The 26,127-nt window shown below is 50.2% G+C and overlaps 1 protein-coding gene across 3 annotated transcripts in view; it reads left to right on the top strand.

Moving 5' to 3' along the window:
* The first annotated feature begins 245 nt into the window (after positions 1-245).
* Positions 246-26,127, top strand: part of Ndst1 (N-deacetylase and N-sulfotransferase 1) — a 63,042-nt gene continuing 37,160 nt past the window's right edge. Inside the window, exon 1 of one of the 3 annotated variants that reach the window (XM_038329294.1) lies at positions 246-265. The gene's annotated coding sequence lies outside the window, so the exon portion shown is untranslated. Of the gene's footprint in view, positions 266-18,276; positions 18,390-22,706; positions 22,855-26,127 lie in introns of those variants that run through there. The other 2 variants (XM_038329292.1, XM_038329291.1) reach the window with 2 other exon arrangements.

The following is a 26,127-nucleotide window of genomic DNA, read 5'->3' as shown; positions in this document are numbered from 1 at the left end:
GCCGGGCCCCCGCAGCGTGCGCGCCCCGCGCCGCCGGATCGAGCCCTGCGCACGGCCACGGCGGGGGAGGTAGGCGCGGGCCGAGGGAGGCGGGCGGCCCGGCGGCCCTGTGCTCGCTCCCCACGGGCGGGGGTGCAGGCGCGGGCGCGGGCGCAGCGCGGCCAGCAAGGGGTTAAGCCGGCCCGCAGCCCGCCTCGCGCACGCCCGGGACCGGCGGCCGCGCGGCCACCCGCGCCGCTTCCCCGTGGCGCCCCGGCCGAGGCAGGTAAGGAGCGGGAGGGCCGGGTGGCCGACTTCCCGGGCCGAGCGTTCGCCAACCGGGCACGGCGTGCAGGCCGCGCAGGGGCCCGAACGGCCCCGGTGCAAGTTTGGTGCGCGCGGGCGCCGGGCGGGCGGTGGGGAGGACAAAGGGGTGGGGGCCTCGCGGGGCCGGGCGGGCCGGGGTGCGGACCGGGCAGCGCGGCAGCTGTAGGTCACGGATAATGTCACCCACGAGGAATGCCCCCTCCCCCTCCGCGGCTCCTGAACAGGGGAAACTTTTGTCTGGCATGGGAGGGGGCTAGAGGCTGGGGGTGGGGGGGGGTGGGGAGGCGGCCGGACCGGTTTTCTCCCGGCCCTGAGCGGCCTGGTCCCTAACTCCCCTCCTCCCTCAGGTTCCCCCGGAGCTGGGACTCTAGCATTTGACCAGCATGAAGAGGGGACGCCTGTAGGACGCGGGGGTCTGGGAGCTGCCAGGAATCTGAGGACTCATCCATCACCTGGCTTTTATGTGCCAGGATCCCCACAGATCCTACATCCCTCTACTGGTCCTCCCTCCCTCCCCTAGAAGAGCTTGGGGGACATTCTGGGGGCAATATTACCCTCTGGACTGAGGGTTAGACAGATCTGGGTGTTCGTCACTTCCCAGTTGTGTGACCTTGAGCAGATTCTTTCCCTTTTTAAGCCTCTGTTTCCTCACCTGTAAAATGGGTGTATCTGTCAGAGTGGGGAATGAAGCCAGGGTGTGGGAACCACGGAAAATGTTGGCATGCTTATATTCAACAAGTGTTCGGTGCATATTGCTGTGTGCCAGGCACTAGGCTAGTTCACTCCTTTACACGGTGTCGTTCACTAAATTCTCCTTACTGTTAGGCAGATGTTATAGAGGGGAAACTGAGGCATCGAATGGAAAACGTCATGAGAGTAGAAAGTGGGAGCGGGATTTGCCCCTTCTCTCAGTCCTACATATGAACTATAGATCCCTACTAAGCCTGTTGGTATGACTGGGTTTATGGTTTCATTTTCAGTGGAATCGTGTGAACTGCCTCCCTACCCCATCGCCCTTCCCCAGGTGAGGCACCCTTCTACCTGGCACTTGCCTGGGTGAGGTCTTGTGCCCTTGCTCTTGTTAGTGTGGCAGCTGGAGCTGGCGGGGAGGTCCGTTGGAGCCTGTGATCAGAGAGAGCTTCATGATGGTCCAAGTTCCGTTGCTGGCCGGGTCCTGGTAGGAACGCTCTCCCAGTGTGGGTGGTGGTTCAGGGAGGAGTCTGACTCCCTGGCTCCAACTGGGGACAGCTGGTGGCTTTGTCAACAGACTTCCCCAGCACCCAGGAGACCTGCAGAGGCTTTTATCTCCCTTTAGACCTGTCACTTTCAGATCAACAGGGGGTAGGAGGTTGAGCTCAAGAGTTGAACCCTTGGGCAGATCAGGGATCTAAGGCCAAGGACTTAGGTCCCAAATGTTTTAGTATTCATGGCCAAACTAAGGGAGGCTTTGATACCCTAGCCTTAAAGGTCCTTGGAGCTAGTATGGAGGATGAACTTTGAGCCAGCAAGATTGCAGAATACTCACAGAGATGCTGTTCTTTGTTCTAGAGTCCAGCTAGCCCAGTACTGGTACCTCATAGTCCCTGAGGAAAGACCCCCTAGTAACTGAAGAGTGGCTCAGATCCTCACTGGGTTTTCATGTGCTAGGTGGGCCCAATCTTTGGCGGTGTGTGGGGGTAGGGTGGGGAGGGACATGATTACCAATCAAGGTCTGATTGGAGGTTTTGAGCAATTACTTAAGAGATGGAATACAAATTGCTAATTAATGACATCTTAAAACGTTGGACGGAGGACTGGTGTGCTGGGTGTGGTGGGTTCCTGGGGGAGGGAGGTTTGTGCGCAGAGCTCCAGCCGCTCCAAGGCCTTCCAGCTCAGAGTGTGGGATTCCCAAGGATTTGTAGGCTTTCCCTGGGCCCTGGGAATAGACAGCTCTCCCCAGCTGACATCACTATCAACTTGTAGGAACAAGAGTGGAAATTCCACCACTTAGCTCTGAAAAGTGGGAGATTAAGTAGAGGGCTGAAAGACCTGGAGAGGGTCCTGGGGGCTGGAGGCTGTCCCTTTTGTGGTCAGAGTCGCTCGGAGCAGAGGCCTTTGGGAAAGTCAACAGGTAAAGGAAGAAAGTCAGGGAGAGAGATGGAGAGGGAGAGGCTTCTGTCACAGGGGTGTGTGCAAGGGCTGTGCAGGGGGGAGTCTTCAGGCTGAGGGACGTGGACCGGAAGTAGCAGCACAGGAGCCAACAGAGAATGTGAGAGAAGGTCTCAGCAGCCCATAGCTCTCTTTCCTGGCCTCAGGGACCCGCTTTGCCTGTGCTCTGGGCCCATGTGTCTGTACTTTAGAACCAGAGTCAGACTTAGAAATCTCTAGGGCTTGTGCAGACTTCTAGGTTGGAATTTGTTTTGAGTGTGGCTTGAAATAACAGGACTATTTGGAGGACATTCTTTGCTTGAGATGGGAAATTGGGTAATTTTTCAAATTCATATGGAAAATTTCTGTGGCCAGGGTGGCAGGGTACTTGCTGGATTTTGTCCAGGGGGGGCAGACAAGGATGAGAGGTGGGATGATTGTGGAGCGGGGTGTAATAGGGTGATCGGCAGTAGATGGTGCCTGAAGGAAGGGAAGGAAGAGTTTCCTGGTTGGTAATGTCAGCAGGGGTTCCCAGAGGAGGAAGCATCTGAGGGATCAGGCCTTCAGACAGGAAGGTGGGCACCAGGCTGCACTGTGGGGGTTACCAGCGTCCTGCTCCTGACTTAGGGTTTTATGTGGTAGCCGAGAAGACAGAAGGTTGTAAGCAGCTTGTTGAGATGGTGCCTGTTACTGTACTCTGCCAGGCATGGTGCCAGGCACTTTACAGACACCCATTGACTTCTCACAGTGCCCTATTTCTAGGTGGGGGAAATGGAGGCTCAGAGGGGTAGAGTCACTAACAGTGCCGGAGTTTGAACCCATACTGATCTGTTTATGTGGCACCGAGATGCTGTTCTCAGGGTTGTTTTGGCCATAGATGATGGCAAGAGTGACCAAGACTGGAAAACTCATTGACTGTCACCCAGTGGAGCCGACCTGGTCGCCTTAGGCAGACTCAGGCAGGAGAGGGGCTACAAGATCTTGTAGCTGCCTCGGGGCTTGGCCCAGGTTTAAGGAAGGACTTCAGCAAAATCTGTGCTTTTGAATCCTTGGAAAGCTCCCTAGGGGCAGATGCCATAGGCTGATCCTGTGTGTTTTTCAGAGGCCAAAGAGCAGTAAGGTCACACCCAGGGCATCTAACCTGAGAAGACTGCCTGAGGACAAGGGGAGGATGGCACTGCTAAGTGCCTGCTGAAGGAGTGGAGAGTCTTTAGAGGGTGTGGGAGAATGCACCCCCAGGGTCAGGTTTGAGTGACAGCTTTCAGTTCCCTCTTTGCCTGAGAACACAGAAGTTGGGTAGCGCTCAGCTCACTCTAGCCCCACTGTCCTCAGAGCTCTTGAAGTGGCCTTTCCTGTGCACCTCAGGAAGTTGGAACACCCAGTGGCCTGCACAGCTTCTTGAGCCCCTGTGCTCTGAGGACACACCCACCCAGCCTTGCCTGCTTCTAATCATACTGATTTTCTTTTCCCTTCCTCCCTGCCTCCCTCACACCCTCCTTCCCTGACCTCCACACATGCCATAAACACACCCACTCCCACACTCTCACACAGTCTACATGTAAAAACCAACCAACCAACCCCCAGACTCCTATTTTGGAAAGGATGGTTGATATGCAGCACCCAGCAGACAGGAGCTGTTTAAAGCAGCAGGTTGGGAAAGTACAGGTGAGTCCCAGCAGTAGGACCGCCTCATGGCCTGCAGTAGCTGTGGTTGTATCTTGGAAGCCGACAGGATTTCCTCTCTTTGTTGATGACTCTGCTTTCTGACTTCCTGCCTGTCATCCAAGTTAAAGGACTCAAGTCCCATTGGCCTAGTCTCCTCCTGGGCGACCACACTGGATAGTGTCTAAAGCTTGTTCAGGTGGTCCTATGGTTGCTTTCATGACCCGTCTCATGAGCTAGGCTGTGGGCTTGGGACTTCCAGAAGGGCAAGGGGAATGGGTGGTGGCAGGGAGAGGCGATGGGAACAAGAAGGCGGGGACTTCACCTTAAGGGAATAGTGAGGTCCAGGTCAACTCAAGGCAACAAGTAAGACTGAGTACTAGAGAGGCTGGGACCAGGTTCCTGCTGTCACTTCTGTGTATGGAGCCTGGGCAAAGGGACTACAGTTGTCCTTGCCTTGAAGCATTTTAATTCAGACAGTGCAAGTTTTGGGTTACTTTTGATTATCGAAACTGGCATTGTTATTGAATGATTAATTGATTGTAGCACAATTAATAAAAAGCCAGAGACAGATATTAGGGTTCAACCTGAAGATAAGAAAAGCAAAAACAGTCAGCCACCGGCTCTTAGCTCTACCCCAGTCTGAAATGGCAATCCTGCCTCCGGGAATCTCAGAATGAGGCTGGTCTGAGCTGTCTCCTGTCTTATATTCCTCTCTAGTGTTGGGATTAAAGGCATGTACCACTACTGCCCACTTTCTATGACAAACTAGTGTGGCTACTGGGATTAAAGGTGTGTGTCCCCACTGCCTGGTCTGTAAGGCTGACCAGTGGGGCTGTTTTACTTGCTGATCTTCAGACAAGCTTTATTTGTTAAAATACAAATGAAATATCACTATAATTCTTTTTTTTTTTTTTTGAGTTTTTAAAGAAGGATTCTCTGTGTAATAGTCCTGGTTGTCTTGGAACTAACTGTAGACCATGCTGGCATAGATTCACCTGCTTCTGTGTGCTGGGATTAAAGGCATACACACCACCACTGCCTGGCGATAGTTATGATTTTGGAGACAGGGTCTTACTGTGTTCCCTGGCTGGCCTATAACTCTTTATATAGACCATGCTGTTTTCCCGCTCTGCCTTCCACGTGCTAGATTAAAGATGTGTACCACCAAGCCAGCTTGATAGTTATTCTTGACTGAGGTGCTTACTTCCTTCTTATAACAGCAGTGGGAAATAGAGTTAGCATCACCTTTAAGCAGATATGGCAACCAAGGTTTAGAGGGACCAGTGGCTCCACCTGGAGCTTAAAGTCAGAATAACAGCCTAATAATCAGTGTTTGCTGATTCTCGTGGCTGCTCTGGCCTTGTTCTTTGAAGCACTGATAGACAGATTGAAGAATAGATATACCAGAGGGAACTGACTTAACTGTGTAATAAGAAAACAACATATCACAGCAGGCCACGATGGCTGCATTGTTTCTGGAGAGAGAAAGCCTCATATTTCTGGGAATGCAGCTCAGGGCTGGAGAGGTGGAGAGGCTCAGCAGGTAAAGAGCACTGGCTACTCTTTCAGAGGACCCAGGTTCAATCTCCAGCGTCGACATGGTGGCTTACAACTATAATTTCAGTACCAGGGGATTTGACATCATTTTCTAGCCTTCGTGGGCATTGTAAACAAGTAGTATACAGATACACATTCAGGCAAGTACTCATGCACATAAAATAAAAGTAAGTAAAATTAAAAAAAAATTCCCAGAGTGCATGTAATTAATATGGTGAGTGGGGATTCTGGTCTTTCAGGCCTGAGATTTGGTTCCATGAGGCAAAGCCTGGATTCTCAGCACCCTCAGGCTGGCCAAGGACTAACTTGTCTGGACAGGTCTCCAGGTGGTGGAGGGTGGAGGCTTGTTGTAGTCTCATCTCTGGTTTGTACCCTCTGCTTTGCTTGCACATAGCTGCCTGCCCGGGCAGAGGCCAGTGAGAAGAGAATGTTGCCATAGCAGGTCTTTCACTCAGGCCCCTCTGCCTGCATGTCCTTCCTTCTGACGCTTGTGGCACCCTGGCCCATGCTGTTATGGGAATGGAAGCAGCAGGCGCTCTCCCTGCTTCTCCTGCAGGTTTCAGCCAGTAGTTCTTGAAGTTGGACCATTGGCATCTGTATCACCTGGGAACTTAGGAAATGTGCAGGTGCTGCCTCCCTATCCAGACGCTGGGGCGCTGAGCCCAGTAGTCTGTGTCCACTCGCTCTCCAAACGGTTCTGGTGCATGAGAACCCCTGGGCGAGGTCATTACAAGGCCAGTACCTCTTTCTGTTTTCCGTTTGCTCAGACTCACAGCACCCGGAGGAATCCAGGAAAGCCCAGTTCCTTTCTGTCTTATCCTTTTAGTGACCACTGGGCTAGGTCATTTAAAAAGATAAGTGTGTCTTTCCTTGGGCTCCTGTTTTCAGCATATTCAGTTGTTCACGTGAAACAACTGTGGGGGCCATGGAAAGCCTACTTTCTCTTTCTCTCTCCTTCCTTCCTTCCTTTCTCTCTCTTTCTCTCTTTCTCTCTCTCTCTCTCTCTCTCTCTCTCTCTTTCTTTCTTCCTTTCTTCTTTCTTTCTCTCTCTCTCTCTCTCTCTTTCTTTCTTTCTTTCTTTCTTTCTTTCTTTCTTTCTTTCTTTCTAAAAGATTTATTTATTCATTATGTATACAACATTCCTTCCCTGTATGCTTGCATGCCAGAAGAGGGCACCGGATCTCATTACAGATGGTTGTGAGCCACCATGTGGTTGCTGGGAATTGAACTCAGGACCTCTGGAAGAGCAGTCAGTGCTCTTCACCTCTGAGCCATCTCTCCAGCCCCTCTTTTCTTTCTTTCAAGAGGGGAGGGGGCTGTCTCACTATCCTCACTGTGTACCATGGCTAGTCTGATACTGTGTAGGCCAGGCTGATCTTGAGTTTACAAAGATCCACCCCTTTTGCCTCCTGAGTGCCGTGATTAAAGGCATGCATTACTATGCCCTTGTTCTACCATGTTTCGAAGGAGCTACCATTTTGGATGAATGCCCCTTACTCCAAGAAACAGTCTTCTAAGAGCACTGGGGTATATAGCTGTGCTCTTATAAGTGAGTATAAGAAAGAATATTGAGACAGTTTGAAGAGGACAGAGGTGGGAATAGGAAGAGTGAGGGAGAGATTGTGTTGGCTAGAATGGGTGCCAAGAGGCTGCGCAGAGTGGCACGCCTTTAATCCTAGTACTTGGGAGGCAGAGACAGGAGGATCTCTGTGAGTTTGAGACCAGCCTGGTCTACATAGCGAGTCCAGGACCACTAGAATGACACAGAGGATCACTGTCTCAAAAACAAAACAAAACAAAACAAAAATGTGGGTGCTAGGAGCAAGCCAGCTGTGTTCTGTGCCTGGGCCAGGCCTGGGGTCAGAGAATGTGGGTCCTGCATTAGAGAATGCTGTGTGTTAGGGATGTAAGGGCATGCATCTGTATGAATCAGTTTCCAGATGTGGGTCTGAGAAGCCTTAGCTGTCACCAGTCAGTGGTTTTAAGCATCTCAATAACTCTAATGATGATTGTAATTGCTCCTCGTATCTCTTGACAGTTTATCAATGCTTGCTAGACATTTACATGTCACCTCAGAAGCCATCTTCAGAATAACCCTCTAGATTAAGGAGGCACTGTAGTCACTTGTGTTATATAGATGGAAGTACCTAGGCCATGCATAGCCAGAAGGACTAGATTTAGAAATGTTTGTTTGTTTATTCATTGAGACAGAGTCTCACTGTGTATGTCTGACTGGCATGGAACTCACAGAGATCTTCCTTCCTCTGCTCCCAATCAGGGCCCTTTATTACAGACATTGTTATTCTCTGTTCTGTCCATGAACTGCCTGAGCTCAAGGCCCCAGAGCAGGGTGAGAGGTTAAATCTGAGAGAGAAAGTGGGTTTCCTTTGGTTTTGGTTGGAGAAGTGGGAGAGGTAAGCTCAGTCTCCTAGGGGCTGGAAGGTGACTAAGCCATTATTGAGCACTTACTGTTCTGTTAGAGGATCAGATCTCAACACCTTTGCAAACACCCGTAACTTCAGCTCCAAGGGATCTGAAGTCTGCTTCTGGTCTTTGTGTAAGGGAACACACACACACACACATACACACACCACACACGCGCGCGCGCGCGCGCGCACATGCATGCATGTATGCACATATAAATAAAAATAAAATTTAAAAGTTTGTCTATCATCTACCTTGTTCTTTCCTGCCTGTGTCCGCAGTGTACTTGCTAGGAACCCCAGGACTTTCCTGATGGCATAGGAACCTTTCATCTTAAGTTGAAGGACTAAGACTCAAACAGGAGCAGGTGCTCACTTGGTCTGCATGGGACATCAGAGTCACTGTTAGGACCAGAGCTCAGAATTGTTGCTGACCTTCCTAACCAGGGACGGCTTTTCTCCTTTAAACTGTCCCATCCCTCTAGTCTTTGGCAGGCTGTGTAGCCATATCCTCAGGGTGGCCTAGGGCAATTCTGGGAAGAGAGATGGGGGTGTCCTGGGAGACAACTGCCAAGAAGGGGTGGGGCAGTTTCCATGAGGAAGATCACCAAGAAGCCTAAACTCCAGACGGAAACCAAATGTATTTTCTAGGTCCTGAGAGGATATTTGCAACAATGGCAGTAGGATGGGGGAAGTTGGACTGGAAAAAGGTTTCTTGATACCCTTAAAAAAAAAGTTGAGTCTGTAGGTTTGACTTTTGTTTCTCTGAAGGATGTTTATGTAATTTCCCGAAGGCAAGATCCAGAGCTCTGTGAAGTTGTCAGGCCTGTTGTTTATAGATTCAGGGCTTTGGAGCTGGGCAAGACTTCTATTAGGAAGCCTCCCCATCTGACGAGCAGATTGAGAGGTGGGAGCAGCTGTCAGAAGTCACCCAGCAGGCGGCAGCCCAGAACTTGGGCTAGAATGGGGTCTTCTTGGTCCTGCCACCCCTCAGATGGCAAGGGTCATGGTGGGGGTGGGCTTTGGAAACTCACTGCTGCTGGGGTTGGGGAAGGCTGTGCTGGATGCAGCAAGGTGGTGGATAGAAGCCTGAATGGAGCTGGCTGAGACCACCCTGTCCAGATGCTGGACCTAGCCGTACACCGCCTACCCAGCAGCTAGGGACTCTGAGTCACACTCAGTGAGGCACAGAGTCACAGGCCATTGTGTGTCCTGATTCATTCTGTTCTCCCTGTTCTGCAGGAATGACTAGGCCCTGGCCCCGATCGTGCCCATAATTGTGGGTGAAGGGCTCAGTGCCTACAGATATCCCGCTACTCCTGATCTCCTGTCTTTAGGTACTCTGTGGTCATGGTCTACCTGTTCTCCCCAGTACAGGGGTTTTGAGCACCTGAAATCAGATGTGGAATTTGAAGGTATTTCTCTATACTGCTTTTCTTTCTTTTTAAAAAATTATTATTATTATTTTTGCCAATTATTTTATGTGTATGGGTGTTTGCTTGCATATTTTGCTTGCTTGTATGTCTATGCACCACATGCATGCCTGGTATTTGTGGAATGCAGCCCCTAGAACTGAAGTTAGGGATGCTTGTAAGCCACCATGTGGATTCTGGGTCCTCTAAGCATCTCTCTAGCCCCCATACTGTTTTTTTTTAAAAGATATATTTATGTATATGGATGTTTTGTCTGCATGTACATCTGTCTGTCTGTTACATCCCATGACACTACAGTTACAGATGTTTTTGAGCCACCATGTGGATGCTGGGAATTGAACTCAAGACCTCTGAAAGAGCCATCTCTCCAGGCCTCTGTACTGTGTTCAAGTAAGAGTTCTGTCAGTTTTGGCAAACTGATAGAGGATAAGGTATTCTTGTGATGTGCAAGGACCACATGCACCATAGGCTGGAGAGAAGTGGCCATGTCACACTGATGTTTCAAGTGTGATCACAGAAGTCACTGACAGGTGTGAAGCCAGCTCCTCCAGTTAGGATCTGTATGATCCTGGCTAGGATCTCTATGACTGTGTTTCACGTTCCTCATGTATAAACTGGCAATAGCAAGGATGCTTATCTGTTCAATCAGGATGTGCATGGGGAGTTCTCCCCCAGTGCCTGGTACAGAACTGTCATTTGAGAGGAGTTTGGTATGTAGCTCTCCTTGCTGCAGGTCTCTGGTTTGGCCTTCTAAATGCCTGCCCGGGTCTGGGTCTTCCTCCTATCCCTGGGCTCACCTGGTGCCTGGGCTGTTGAGCTGCAGTGGGTAGGCATTGAGGTTAGCCTTCTCTGCATTCTGGGCCTCCCAACCCAGGCCCTCCCACACTGTGTCCTGAGGCAGGCTTATGTAACAACCTGGCCTGGCCAGGCAGGACATGATTCTCAACCTCATTTTGTCCCTCCATTGTCTCTTCCTCTCCCTTCCCCCACGGAGCTGTTGTTAGCTGGCTTCCTCAAGCTGCAGGTCTGAAATCGGACCCCTGCTATTCTTCCACCGATTGATTTAGTCTGATTGATTTCGTCTGCAGGTTTGTGGGGCGGGCAGCCAGCCCCTCCTCTCACTGTCCAGGGACTGTGCTTGCTTCAGAGGCTGGCAGGCACCTTGGATTTTTGTGTTTGTTGACTCTTAAGCAGCATGGGTCCCTTGTGTGACCTGCCAGCCCCTAAGGCCGAGAGGTCCCAATTCTGGATTCATTCCCTTTCTGAACATCGCCCACCTCACCTTTCTGCCTAGCACCTCCCTGAGGCAGCTTTCCTGATCCGGAGAATCTGTCTTTCTGACAGGCCTCAACAGTGCTAGTCACAATTCCTGTGCTGAACTCTACGGTGAACTCAACACTGTGTTTTCTGCTCTTCTTAAGAGAACAGAGGTAAAAGCTGGCAGGCCACATGTGCCCTATGGGCAGATTCTGTTTGGTCCATGCCAGATATTGAGCTAGTAGTCAGTAGGACATTCTACATTTTTTTTTTTTAAAAAGTACTTGCTTTACTGCAAAAACTGGAACATCAAGCTGGACATAATGGTATATGCTATTAATCCCAGCATTTGGGAGGTAGAGGTGGGATGATCAGGAGTTGAGCCAGTCTTAGTTATATGAGACTCTGTCTTCCAACTTCCTGTTCTCCCCATTAGGAGACTGAAAACCTCAAGCCTGTGTTCTCCGGTGGCTCATGCTAGGGATAGGCCTGTGCCCGTTACTGCCCCGCCTGCCATTTCATGTGCTTCATAATCTTAGACCCCAGAGACATCTGAGTTTGCCACTCTGTCCTTCAGATAGGGTCTGCTTTCTCTCCCACTTGGCAGGGTGCTGCCTGCTGTCTCCTGTGGCTCTTTGTGGGCAGTGAGGTTGTGGACTGTTCATATCTGGGTCCGGGAATGTGCTTAGGCTCAGGACTGTGCATACAAGGTTTACTGAACTCATTTTCTGATTTTGTTTCTTTTGAGAAAAAAAATCTTATTGTTTAGCCCTGGATGGCCAGGAACTTTGTATGTAGATCAGGTTGGCCTCAAACTCACAGAGATCCACTTGTCTCTGCTCCCAAGAACTGGGATTAAAGGCATAGGCTTCCATGCCAATGAAGATGCCCCTTCAAAGTGGTCTTTGCTGATAGATCACAATTATCCTGTAGACACTAAAACTCTGGGGAACTTACAAAAATTGCCTATAGATTTCTGTCCCCTGCCTCTGTTTAGGCTTTTCCTCTGTAAATACCCAGACACAGAGCTTCAGGCACACTTTGAGTACCATGTCTTAAGGCCTAGGGGTCTAGGGCTGGTAGAGGACCCCAGGATGACTTTAACAGGGACATCTCTCCTACCCCACCCCTGGCTTCTCTTCCACCCTCTAGGCCAGCATGCAGGGCTCCTCCCTGTCGCTGTGCTTATGAATACATCTTGAGCAATTCTTCAAGGATAGCACATTAGGCAGGTTTGTGGGGTGGGGTAGGCCCAGAGGACTTCACTTCACATGGGCTGGCAGCTCAGGAGAAGGGCACACTGAGAGGTGTGCTCTATCTGATCCAGGTAGGTGCTGGGCCTCTACTCTCAGGCCTTATACGAAATGACTGGTCTGCTGAGGGCCTGTGCCACACAGGCTGAGACATTAAGTACAGGACTGAACAAGCCATTTACAACTGAGTGAACTGAGGTTCTTTTTTTTTTTTTTTTTGTTTTTGTTTTTGTTTTTCGAGACAGGGTTTCCCTGTAGTTTCTAGAGCCTGTCCTGGAACTAGCTCTTGTAGACCAGGCTGGCCTCGAACTCACAGAGATCCACCTGCCTCTACCTCCCGAGTGCTGGGATTAAAGGCGTGCGCCACCACCGCCCAGCTGAACTGAGGTTCTAAAGGGAGGGTCCCTCCAAATATTAGTCATGAGTGTATGAAAAGTTAGGCTGTAACCTCCGATCTTCTCTCTCCAAGCTAGGCTTTGCTTCTCTGTCCTCATCGCCCTCTGGACAGTTAGTGGCAGATCATTCAGTGGGGACAATCAGCTGATTGTCTGAGGAGAAGGTTAGGGCCTGGAAGACTGAGCATAGCAACAGTACCCTGGAGGTATGAAATAGGCTAGGTATGTGAGTGACCCCTCAAACATCCTGCATCCTGTTTCTTGGTTTTCCCTTGCACTGTCTCGATGGGCCAGCTGTCTGTGTGCCCACTTTTGCCTGGCACTGGCTTTGTGCTCTTTCTTCTGAGAACAGAGCTGATTTCTGACAGTCTCCCTGCTGACAAAGAAGGGCAGACAAGGCCCTGGCTTCCCCATCCACCTGCTGAGAGCACCTGTGGGCTGTTGGGAAGCCAGCGGCAGCCCTGTTAAGGCTCCTTCTGGCAGCCCAACTGTCAGGACCTAGAGCTCCTCCCCAGGGGCCAAAAGTCTGTAGACAGAGAGAAATGGAATATTGTTATCAGGGGTCACATGAAACCCTGGAGGTTTTGTTCAGGCCCAGGTCTGGTACTACCCTTCAGGACTCAGAGTCTAGATATATCTGGCTCAGGGACATAGTATCACATTCTTATGACACATCTGCTTCATTTGGGCCTTTTTCTAGGAACTGACACAACAGTGTGCAGAATAGGCCAGGACTCTGTTTTCATATCATGCCACCAGTAGGGCAGAATCAGCAAACCAATACAAACACATTGTGCCAAGTGACAAGAAGTCCCTAGGAGGAGTAAAGTTGGCCTGGGGATGGCAGGTGTGTCTGAAGGGCCTGGCTATGCCACAGCAGCTGGGTGTCTCAGGAGGGAGGCAGGATACTGCTGCAAGATTGGGGAGGAGCGGGCTGGAAAGATGTCTCAGAGGTTAAGAGCCCTGGCTGCTCTTCCAGAGGTCCTGAGTTCAATTCCCAGCAACCACATGGTGGCTCACAACCATTTGTAATGAGATCTAGTGTCCTCTTCTGGCATGCAGGCAGACATGAATGCAGAACACTAACACTATACATAATAAATAAATTAAAAAAATATTGGGGAGGAGCATGCCTGGCAGAAAAAAAATATTGGGGAGGAGCATGCCTAGCAGAGGGAGTACTAAGCCAAGTCTGGGGGTTGGCATGGGGCACATACGAGGGGCAGCAAGGTACCTGGTCAGGCAGAAAGTGGGAGGGTGGGTGGGGAAGGGCTTCTTGTCTCTTAAGAGGGAGGACTTTGCTGTTTAGATCTGAGTAAAGGGGAAGCTGCTGAATGGCTTGGGGTGGAAGACTGACCTGTTTAACTCTTCATGCAGAGCAGTCACGTGGCTACCTCCCAGAGAGGAGCCAGGAAGGTCAGGGGGTATACAGAGGAGGAGCTCATAGCCCCCAGATGAAGAACGATGGTGGCTCAGTGGCAGGGAGGGTAGGGGCATCAGGAGTAGCCTCTGGATTTATTTTGTAGATGAGCCGACAGATTTGCTGAGGGATTAGCTGTGGGTGGGAGAGGAAAGTGTTGCTGGCTGGAGGAACCTGAAGGAGATTGTTGACACTAACTGGACCAGGAAGGCTGAGGACAAGCAGACTTGGAAAGAGAAATGGTGATTTCTGGTCAGTTGTGTTGGGGTGTGGCATACACTGATGGAGGGTACCTGGGGACCCTGAGTGTTGTTGGGGATGTGAGGTGTGCCCTGTCCTCCCCTGTTCCAAGAGTCTGTCCTGAGACAAACACTTTCACTCCCTCAGTTCTGTCTGCAGACCCCTTCCCCTGACAAAGAGGATGCTAGGTCTGGTAGAGAACCCTTTGTGTGGCACGCCTCATGTGAAGGAGTTTTGGTTTTGGTGGGTGGGCCTAGTTTGAAGGAGGCTCAGGCTCAGTCCCCCCCCATCCCCTGCTCTGCACTGCAGTGTTGCCCTGGCCTGGAGTTCCAAGGGTAGCCAGGAGCATTTGAGAAGGTAGCATAGTACAGTGATTAAGAATTTGGTCTTAGAGTCAGGCAAGTGGGCAGTAAGTCCTTGCTCTGCTGCTTGACTGTGAGACTCTGGGCAAATGAAATGACATCTCTGACCCTCTGCTTTGTCATCTGAGTAAACGGGCTGATCCTAACACCTGCTTCACGGGGTTACTCTGATGAAGTTAGCGAGAGACTTGCAGAAGACACTTTGCAAAGATCCGATGCTACACGTGACTAGAAGAATTAGCGGTGACCTGTGTGATCCATCAGGATAAGAGGAACGCCTAGTAGGTTATGGGAACCATGCAGTTTTTCAAACAAAAACACATTTACTTGTGGTTTGGTGGGGGCAGCTGTAGTTGCTGAGATATGGAATGGTGGGGATCTGACTCGTTCCAGGGATTTCCCTTTGTCATTGAGTAAATTGAGATATGAGGAGGCAGCACGCTTAAGCGAAGTCTCAGAAGGCCACCTTACGTTGTCACCTCCTGTTCCCGTGTGTCTTGCTCAGAATCTTAGCAAGTCCCTGCCTCAGATAAGAACAGGGCTGGCCCAGGTGAAAGGTCCTTGGCTCTGTTCCTTCCCCTGTACCTCTGTGCCCTCCCTAGCTGAGGGTCTTTGTTGTGTTGTCAGCACAGGTGTCCAGGAGGACGGTTGGAATTTTCCTAGGGACTTCTTGTCTCCGCTGTTCAGTGGTTAGCCTTAGGGAAATGTGAGTGAGAGGCTTGAAGGGTAGGTGACATTGAGGGGGACTTAAGGGACATTCCAGACATTTAGTTAGGTGTGGCGGTGCATATTTGCAGTTCTAAGTGCTCTAGAGGTTGAGGCAGGAGGATCACTTGTTCCTAGGAGTCCCAGCATTTGAGGTCCACCTGGCCTATATAGTAAGACCTTGACTAAAACAACCAACCAGTTAGGACTGTAAACAGAGCTAGCGGTGGGGCAGGCTGGGCTGGAGTGGCATTCCTCTGTGCACTTGGATGTGGCCTTGGCTCCTGGTCTGGGTCCAGGCAGGGTGGTGCCTGCTTCAGTAGAGCCATGGAGAGGTTGACAATGAATGGAATGTGGCCCCCTAAGAATCCCCACACACTTCACTGGCCCAGGCATGCTAGTTGAACCCTTTGCTTTGTAAGCCTTTTCCAGCAGTTGGCTTGTGCCAGGACAGCCAAGGACATTTCAAAGTCCCTGGGGCAACACTGGGCAGTGTTTGTTTTCTCAGGGTCCAAGGGTCTTTCGGTCTGTGGGAAAGGATCTGGAGATAGTTCAGCAATTTTCCTCAGCATCTGGGTAAACTGAGGTACAGAGAAAGCAAGACACTTGACCATGATCTCACATGCCCCCCCCGCCATGTCTGTTACCTCCTTCTGTTCATGTGTCCCTTGCTCAGACTCTTGGCCTGATGCCCAGACAGACATTTATATCAGCCTCCCTCTTGTGGCTCCCCACGAGCTTTGTTTGTCCTCCTCTTATCATAATTTTGCCATGCCCTGCCAGGCACTCTTACTACTTGATATGTCTGACCTCTTGTCCCATTCTAGTGTCTGCTTGTGATGGAGCCTCCTAGACAGAGCTAGGCAGTACAGAGGCCTAGGCCTCAGGCTCTGGAGCCATACAGCCTGGGTTTGAGCCATTTGGCTCTTTTCTTCGTATGTAGCATTGCAGTGGGCATAATGATCCTCTCCAAGCCTCAGCATCCCGTCTGCACAGTGAGATCAGCACAGGCATTAGCTTGCAGGGTTGCTGGGGGATGGGCAGCTCAGAAGACAGGTGGTGTGCTGGCAAGACATAAGTTCTCACATGTGCTCATGGCTGTCACGAAGGCCAATTGGCTGGTGGGCTTGGCAAGTTGAGTGTGTGGTGGACTCAACTTTGCACAAGGAGGCAGAGGAGTGGGCTTTGAGTTTGCTATTTCCTGTGTATCTTTAGGGGAAGTTGGATGTCCTTAAGAGTCTAGTTTCCTTCTTCTGAGGGTAGGGGAAGAAATCCTTATTATGTTTTCCCAAAGCTGTCTTGTGATACCAAAGTAATGGTGTTAGGAAGTGTTGCCTCTGTGTGTGTGTGTGTGTGTGCTTCAAAAATGGCAGGTGTTGGCTGGTGGCAATGAGGACATTAACCATAGTGGTGGCCAGCTGGCTGAGTGGCCAGCTTGCAGAATTCCCAGGGCCCAATGGATTGCCCTCTCCAGCTGCCTGTTCCCAGCCACCTCACACATTAGTTTCAGCGTTATGTACCAGGAAATGTGGGAGGAGCAAAGATCCCACGGCATTTCCCAGGACTTTGTGGGCTTGCGGTTACCTGTGGCCAGTGCCACCGAGTCAGGAATTAAGAGCCAAGACAGGCCGTGTTTTGAATGTCAGCTAAGTATTTTCCCCACTGGGAGTTTGAGCAGTTAGCTCAAACCCCATGAACCAAAGTCTCCTCACTTGTGAAGCCAAGTCCCGAAGATGCAGAAGCTCAGCAGTTGGCGCAGGTGTGGACTGTGGTGCGCTGGCCATTGTGCCTTTAGGGGGTGTGGTGGATGTCGGTTGTGCCTGTCCTTGAATCTCACAGTCGTGGGTCAAGAGCATCCGTGAGTACAAACCATCTAGTACAGTTTCTTTTACAGATGAAAGAGAAAGCCTAAAAGGAGGAGGTGCTTGCTTGAGGTCCCAGGCCGGTTATTAAAAGCTGGGTCTCCAGTGAGGCACAGAGGAGCTGCCTTAACCCACGCCTGTGCTATCTGTCAACTGTCCCCACATCTTGCTTGTTTCACTGAGCAGAGCCTTGGGACTAGTGCATGATGTATTTATCAGCCTTTTGGGATACCTGGTGACCCTGTCTAGAGTGCCCTCAGTTCCCTTCAAGTGGATTCTGACTGAAGTAGGTTTGGGTGCACCCTTTGTTCTGCTCTCTGCTCTCTAGAGAAGCCGAGTCCTCCTTTGCCAGCCCCTCCTCACCCTCTCTGCTAGCTGTACCTCCTAGTGACTGCAGTGAGCCCCCTCATGCCCCAGGTGTATTGGCAGCAGTCCCTTGTCATGGTGACAAGCTCCAGCAAGTCTGAAGGGACAGACTGCTTTCATGTGGGCCTTCAGGAACCGTCCTTTGTCTCAGCAGGCCTGTGTTGTGCTCACCAGGCCTTTAGGAGATTAGGAGCTTCTGTGGCTCCAGCCTCCCCTCTTTTCTCTTCCGGAAGGAGTCCTTCTAGCCACTGGCTTTCCTCTGTCCTGGCTTTAGGGCCTGTAGGCTTTTAGCATCCCCAGGGCTATGACATCTTTTGGGCTGGCTGCTTTTAGGGCACTCCTGACAGTCCTCTAATTGCTGCCCATATGTTTGTTTTTGTAACCTAGGCTGATATCCAGCTCTTCATCCTTTTCCCTCTGTCTCCCTTTTCCCTCTGTCTCCCGAGTGCCAAAACCCCAGGTGACTTAAGAGGTGGCTAAGGCTGTTTATCCCTTTTAGGGGTTCCCAGGACCCCTGTTGTCCCTGTGTTGTGACTGAGAAGTTGAAAAGTTAGCCCAGTGTCATCCTGGGCCCCACAAGTATGAGCACACCATCTTTTTTGTTCCATTGTTGCTCTTGAGCCTGAACCTCTGCCATTAATAAAGTGCTTTGTACTTTTTTTGGGTGTCCTTTCAGAAGTCAAGTCCAGGTGGACACTTCTGAGTGTTTGCTGCCATGAAGCTATCCCCAGCTGGCCTGACCTTTCCCAGCTTACGGTGTGACCAGAGCCAAGTTACTGCTTCTCTCTGGGCCATGACTGTGTGCAAGCTTTGCAGCTCTAGCACGAGGACAGTCACAGGGACTCTGACACCCTCGGTGCGCCAGTCACCTTTCTTCCTCCTGTGTGGGGCGGGACAATGGGAAGGGCCTGTCAGCTCAGCTAGGGCGGGGTCAGGAGCCAAAAGCCAACGTCATGGATACTTTGACTTCCAGATGGTACCAAGAGGGTATCAAGCTTTCCTCCTTTTCTCGGGACAGGTAGGGAAACTGAGGCTGGCAGGGGAGGTCATATGGGAAGTCAAGGTCCTTTGGAACCTAGTTTACATTTGTTGCTTGCATGAGTTCCAGTTTTCACTGCCACTTTTCCTAAGAGGAACCAGAGAAGCCAGACTCTCCTAGGGTTGGGGGCATGCTTTTCTTCTATGGAGGGTACCTCCAGGTAGCTTCTACTTGCTGTGGGTGTCCGTGGGCCTTGCTGGACCTGGGAGGTCCAGGAGTCCAGGCTGGCCGCCCTGTAAGGGAGGTGGTGAGAGAACCGGAGGTTTCCTAGAGCAGGGTTCCCTAGGGTCATTTCCCTCCCTCCTTTCTCCCTCCTTTCTCCCTCCTTTCTAGAAGGGAACTAGACAGACAGCAGTACCATTTGTCCTGGCTCTGGGATTCAGTGCAGCTGTGTGGAGTGAGTGTGGCGCTCTGGAGAGGCACAGCCAGATGCAGAGCCTCGGAGCAGCCACTGCCTGAACTCCCAAAGCTCTGGTGCGTCCGGTCCTTCCTGCTCTGGTTTCTGTCTGTGTTGACCTTCTTGGCCCTTTTGACTGTTGTCATCAGTCCCCTGCCCTGTTAATGTACAGTGTGTGTGCGTGTGTGTGTATGTGCGCGTGCACACACATGACCCACACAGTTGGGGCCAGGGTGTACAGCAGGCTCCTGAGCCTGGCATGGATTCTGTCTGTCAATAGGAGGAGAAGCAGGTTCCATGGGTGTCCTGATAACATGGCTGCCATAGGTAAGTGGCAGGGACTGTCCTGGTGGATTGCAGAGGTGGAGGAGAAAGAGAGAAAGAGGAGTGGGAGGAGATGGTGGGTGAGGGATGTGTTCAGTTCTTCTGTAGCATCCCGGAATAGCTAAGGAGTCGACAGCAACACCTGAGGCAGGTAGACTCAGGAACTTCAAGGCAGTGGGGATCCTGAAATGGTGATCTCTGAGGGTACTCAGTTGAAGTCACATATGTTCAGTTCTGCCAAACCAAAAGAGCTGGGTGTCTTAGTCATTGCTCTATTGCTGAAAAGAGACACCATTATCAAAGCAGCTCTTATAAAAGAAATCATTTAATTGGTTGGCTTACAGAGCTTAGTCCATTATTATTATGGGGGGAGCCTGGTGGCACACAGGGCTCTGAAGTAGGTGAGAGCTTTATATCCTGATCCATGGACAGCAGACACACACACACACACACACACACACACACACACATACACACACAGAGAGAGAGAGAGAGAGAGAGAGAGAGAGAGAGAGAGAAGAGATGAGATGAGGGATGGGATAGAGAGTGGGAGAGAGAGAGGTAGAGAGAGGAATGAGCACGAGAGAGATAGGAGAGACGAGGAGAGAGAGATAGGAGGAGGGAGAGTCGGAGAGAGAGGAGAGAGAGGAGAGTGCAGGGAGAGAACCTGTCATGGGCTTTTGAAATCTCAAAGCCTATTCCTAGTGACACCACTTTCTCCAACAAGGCCACACCTCCTCCAGCAAGGACATACCTCATAATCTTTCTAATCCCAAATAGTTCCACACCCTGGTAATTTAAGTATTCAATGTGTGAGCCTATGGGGCTTATCCATTTGCTACACTAGGGCAGGCCAAAGACAAGACCCCTGGAGATCCAAGTTCTTAACCTGGCTTTTGGTGGGGATTGGTTGGTCATGACCACCCTGAATTTGTGGATCTGGGGAGATTCAGCCAGCTATTGTCATTAGCTTCTCAGAAGGGCCTAAACTGCTTCTGTTCTGGTGTCCACACCATGTCACACCGTGCAGCAGGGGAACCAGGCTCCACAGAGAGGCTGCCCAGATGTCTTCCTGCTTTGCTGTTGTTCTTCTGACTTTCTAGCTGGTGGAGGGGACCCTGCCTTCATGGCCCCTAAGTTTAACACCTGGGGGGGCTGGGTTCTGATGTGGCTCACACATTAGTGTGTGTGCTTGTGTCTCAAAACCATAGGGGAAAATATAGAAGGGGATGGCACTTCCTTATTTCCCGAAAGGAAGGCAGAGCAGAAAAGTTCAAGGCATAGGTTGATTTCCACCAGAACAAATAACAAGATGGCCTCTTTTGACCTGAACTGCTCCATCCCTTTCTGTTCTTCAGCAGGAGACCTCTGACTAGAGTACATGTGCACTCCCCCTACCACCACTTTCTTTTGGCTTTTTGAGACAGGGTTTTTCTGTATGGCCCCGGCTGTCCTAAAACTTGATTTGTAGACCAGGCTGGCCTCGAACTCCGAGATCCACCTGCCTCTGCTTCCTCTGGGATAGGAGGTGTGCGCCTGTTGAGTGCATTCCTTGTTTTTTAGTAGGGCTCCTCCGGCTGTGGGCCTGGCTGAAGCACGCTATGGAATGCTGAGCAGGGAACTCTAAAGAGCTTGAATGGACTCCAGAGTATGCTGGGAAGGGTCATTTTAGCTTCATGTCCACTCAGCTGTGTGACCTGTAAGGCAGTCGCTTGCCTCCTGAGGCTGCTCTTCCTTTCTGTGACATGCACACACCTTCTATGAAGCGTCCCTCCCAGTGTGGTGGGCACAGCAGGGATCCCCAGCACAGCTCCAGGGAGCTTTCAGGAGCTCCCCTTCAGCAGGGGAGGCTGTTAGTCTTTTTTTTTTTTTCTCTTTTGAGCTCTACATTTTTCTCTGCTCCTCTCCCTGCCTCTCCCCTCCCCCCTTCAACCCTCCCCCAAGGTCCCCATGCTCCCAATTTACTCAGGAGATCTTGTCTTTTTCTACTTTCTACTTCCCATGTAGATTATATCTATGTAAGTCTCTTTTAGTGTCCTCATTGTTGTCTAAGTTCTCTGGGATTGTGGTTTGTAGGCTGGCTTTCTTTGCTTTATGTTTAAAAACCACCTATGAGTGAGTACTTGTGATAATTGTCTTTCTGTGTCTGGGTTACCTCACTCAAAATAATGTTTTCTAGTTCCATCCATTTTCCTGCAAAATTCAAGATGTCCTTATTTTTTCTGCTGTGTAGTACTCCATTGTGTAAATGGACCACATTTTCCTTATCCATTCTTCGGTCGAGGGGCATTTAGGTTGTTTCCAGGTTCTGGCTATGACAAACAAAGTTGCTATGAACATAGTTGAGTGCCGTGCACCGCGCCCCCGTGTCTGCGTTCGATGCGCTGGCACCCAGTTCGCGAGATTCGGGCAAGGGGCAGGAGGTTAAAATAAACAGACACACACAGACAGAGAGACAGCGACACGGGTCATCCTTGAATTCCCCAAGAATGCCCCCTTTATTGTGTTCAGGGGCAGATTATATAGAGATAGCCACGCCCCAGCCAAACCCACCAGAAACCACTCTCCTGCCATCAAGAACTCCTGAAGGTCTTGTGCTCAGAGCAGCTGTAGGCACTCAGATCAGGGGATTACAAGAAATTCAGGATCTGGGGTCTCACTGCTCCCAACAGTTGAGCACATGTCCTTGTGGCACGATTGAGCATCCTTTGGATATATACCCAAAAGTGGTATTACTGGGTCTTGAAGGTTGTTTCCTAATTTTTTGAGAAATCGCCACACTGACATCCAAAGGGGTTGTCATTCCCACCAGCAATGTAGGAGTGTTCCCTTTACCCCACAACCTCTCCAGCATAAGTTGTCATCAGTGTTTTTGATTTTGGCCATTCTTTCAGGTGTAAGATAGAATCTCAGTTGTTTTGATTTGCATTTCTCTGATGACTAAGGATGTTGAGCATTTCCTTAAGTGTCTTGCAGCCATTTTAGATTCCTGTGTTGAGAGTTCTCTGTTTAGGTATGTACTCCATTTTTTTTAAATTGGATTATGTGTTCTTTGGTGTCCAGTTTCTTGAGTTCTTTGTATATTTTGGAGATAAGACCTCTGTCTTATGTGTGGTTAGTGAAGATTTTTTTTCCCATTCTGTAGGCTGTTGTTTTGTCTTGTTGACTGTGTCCTTTGCTTTACAGAAGCTTTTCAGTTTCAGGAGGTCCCATTTATTAATTGTTTCTCTCAGTGTCTGTGCTGCTGGGGTTATATTTAGGAAGTGGTTCCCTGTGCCAATACGTTCAAATGTATTTCCTGCTTTCTCTTCTATGAGGTTCAGTGTGGCTGGCTTTATGTTCAGGTCTTTGATCCATTTGGACTTGAGAGGCTGTTAGTCTTAAGGAAATGTCCTTTTCCTTTAAGTGTCTGTGATCAGAACCTGAGGAAAATAGCTGCAATGGATTTGATGGTCTTAGGAATGTTGGGGTGAGGAGAGAGCCCTGTTTTGGGGAAGACCGTCCCTGGTCCGGCATAGCTGATGCTGCCTTGGCTTGTTATCCACAGTGCCCATCCTCCACCTGCTGTTTGTTTGCTTGGTAAACCTTTTTTTCAGAGCTGGTACAGAGATAAATTTTCAACTCAGGCCCCGCTGGAAGTAAGGCATTAGCCACCCACAGTCTTGTGCCTGCCTTTGGCTGCCAGGAGGGGACCAAGAACAAGTTCCCAAGCTAAGAAGCAGGGTGAGCAGTGTGGTTTGGTTTGCTTGCTGGTGGGGGAGGGTTTGTGGAGCTCCTTCTAGAGGGGATCCCTGCATGTGAGACACAGTGGGTAATGCAGCGGAAAGAGTAGAGGTGCTCTCTCTATTGGGTACTAGGCTAGCACCAGGTGAATCAGGCTACAGAGGAAGAGCCCAGGCTTGTGTTGAGATTCCCAGCCAACTCCATGGGCTAAGAGCCTCTGGGCTCCAGCTCCTCATCTGGACGGTGCTGTTGGACTGGGGCTGACCTCACCATGTGGTGTCCAGGAAAGGGAAGTGGCTGTGACTGTTGTAGCTGGTTTGAGACTCCTGCCACAGACAGAAGAGGAAGGGAAGGATTCCTCGCTGTGAGCACCCATGGGAGATAGGAAGCCTCTGCCTGTGCCTTGGGAGGCCGTGGAGAAGTAGAGGAGCACTCATCCACGTGCTTGCAAAACTAGCAGCAGGCAGAGTCTGACTCCAGCAGGACCTGACTTTGTAGGAGAGTGGGCATGGCTTTAGTGGATAAGAAAAGGGGTCAAGGCAGTGGGAACAGCGCATTCCTGGTTGGTACAATTCAAAGAATTCCTTTTCCTCTTTCTTGTCCTCAGTGCTCTGTGTACTGACTGCAGGTGGACTATGCCCTGTGGCTGAGTCCAATCTAAACCACTTTCAGTCTCTGGCTAGTGGTGACTGTGGTATTGGTGGGGTGACTGATAGCAGCAGCTTGGCCAAAGGCCAGTCAGCACTGTGGGATCGTGGGGGATGGAAGTGCCACAAATTCCACCAGGAAGGGATTGCCCCTAGTCTTGGCCTCTTGGGGAGAACTTCGAATGGAACAACTCTCCCCACAGCTGGGAAGCAAATGTGGGGATTTTCATTACTGCTTTGGCTCCAGAGGGTGGGGCAGGCCAGGCTGGGTGGTTGTGGGGTGTGGCTCAACTGTAGGGTGTGTCTGGGTGGGTGGGTGGTTGTGTGACTGGGTTGAGGGTGTAATGGCTGGGAGGAGCTGGGCCAGCTGTGTGGCATGGCTCTAGACGCATGTGGGACTACTGTCTGGGCCTGCAGCTGCCACCATGCCGTCCTCCCAAGTTCTTGGCCAAGTCATACCATGGAGATCCTTTGGAACTGCCTGCAGGGTTCTTTCTCAGCTCTCAGTGTTTGTGTGGCCTGGATTCCCAAATGATGCCTTTCAGCATGCCTGTGTGTATGAGTGTGCCTATGTGTTGGTACACAGGAGCTCGGTGTGTGTATTAGAAAGTGGGTGCCCCGGTTTTCAAGACTGGCTCAGATTGGAAATAGAGTATGTACGGGGCTGTGTGGACCTTCTCTCCCTCGCCCTGGAGTGACGTTACACCAGAGACTTAAAGCCGTGGTTTCTGAAGCTCTCAGAGATCTTCCCTGGAGCTCTGGGTCATCACTGCCTCATCAGTGCCTGGCACCTCGTCCTGTGTGACAGACAGACTGAGGGAACCCACATGTCACCTGCATGCTTCCGCTCCCAGGGTGATGGCAAACTGCTACTCTTTCCTGAAGCCTCTTTCCCTGCTTTTTCTTTCTGACTTAATTCTCTTGTCCCCTGTCTTCTAGATCCTGCTTTGTTTTGTTTAGTTTTGAGATGAAGTATCAGTGTGTTGCCCTTGCTAGCTTAATATTTTTAATAGATCAGTCTAGCCTAGAATTTACAGAGATCCTAAGCCGGGCGGTGGTGGCACACGCCTTTAATCCCAGCACTCGGGAGACAGAGGCAGGCGGATCTCTGAGTTCGAGGCCAGCCTGGTCTATAAGAGCTAGGTCCAGGACAGGCTCTAAAAAAGCTGCAGAGAAACCCTGTCTCGAAAAACCAAAAAAAAAAAAAAAAAAAAAAAAAAAAGAAAGAAAAAAAAAGAATTTACAGAGATCCACCTGCTTCTGCCTCCTGAGTGCTAGCTAGGATTAAAAGTGTATGCCATTGTGTCTGGCTTTTTTTTAAAAAGCTAATTGGAATTATTTTTAAAAATATTTATTTTTGATATTTCTCTTACTAGTTTTTAAATTTATGTGAATGGGTGTTCTGCCTGTATGAATGTTGGTGAACTAAGTTTGTGCCTGGTGTCTGTGGAGTCCAGCGAGAGCGTCAGAGGCTCTGGAACTGAAGTTACAGACAGGTGTGAGCTGCCAGATGGGTGTTGGGAGCTGAACCCCTGTCCTTTAGAAGAATAGCCAGTGCTCTTAATTGTTGAGCCATTTCTCCAGCCTGTAAGATGCATTTTGAAATGTATAGGTTTACAGGCTAAGTTTAAAAACATAGGTAAAAACATAGGTAAAAAGATCAAAAAATCCTTTGCAAAGTTCACAGGAAAGTTAAAGCATATGTTTTGTTAACTGTGAATATGGTTCATAATCTTGCTTTTGAGAATTTTTTTTCCTTTTTTCCCCCTCTTTATCTTTAAGATGGGGTCTGGGGCTGGAGAGAGGGCTCAGCGGGTGAGAGTGCTGAATTGGAGCCCCAGCACCCATGCCGGAAGGTAGCACGGCCAGCAGCCAGGCATAGCTGCATGTGCTGGAGAGTGGGGGTGGAAGCAGGAGGATTGCTGGGGCCTCCTGGCTGTCAGCCCAGCTAAAAAATGGCAAATTTCAGGTTCAATGAGTGACTGTCTGAAGGGAATAAGTGGAGAAGCCATAGTAGTCATAGAGGAGGGTAGCCAGTGTCTTCTGTCCTTTCCACACCTTGATTGTGAGTATTGACATCTTCACATTCTCATAAACTATGCACAGCACACACCTGTACACGCACACACACATTGACGGTACACTTGAGAGGCAAAGGATCTCTGAGTTTGAGGCCAGCCTGGCCCACATAATGAATTCCAGGACAGCCAGAACTACACAGAGAAACCCTGAAAAAACAAAACAAAAAGTCTCTCTGTGGCTCCGTCTAGCCTCAAACTCTCAGCAATCCTGCCTCAGCCTCTTGTGTGCTGAAATTACAAGTATAGGCCAAAACCACTGCACCCAGCCATCCATATCATAGAAAGGAATATCACGTGACTACACTTTCTTTTCCCCAGCAGAGGAAGGGAAACTGAGGTTCAGAGAAGTTGGGAGATTTGTATAAAGGTCACAGGCTGGTAAATAATGAAGCCAAGCTTCAAACTGTTGTCAGCCTGAACTTTGACTGTGGCTAGCAGTCACTTTGTTGGCTTCTGTTACTGATGGTGTTTGGATAAAGGAAAATAGCACATAGTGCTTCTCAGGGCCTGCTGGCACATTGTAACACACTTCACCCTCAAATTTA

Source organism: Arvicola amphibius, chromosome 5 (genome assembly GCF_903992535.2).
Source record: "Arvicola amphibius chromosome 5, mArvAmp1.2, whole genome shotgun sequence".
NCBI lineage: Eukaryota > Metazoa > Chordata > Mammalia > Rodentia > Cricetidae > Arvicola > Arvicola amphibius.
This window is presented reverse-complemented; position numbering and strand designations above follow the sequence as displayed.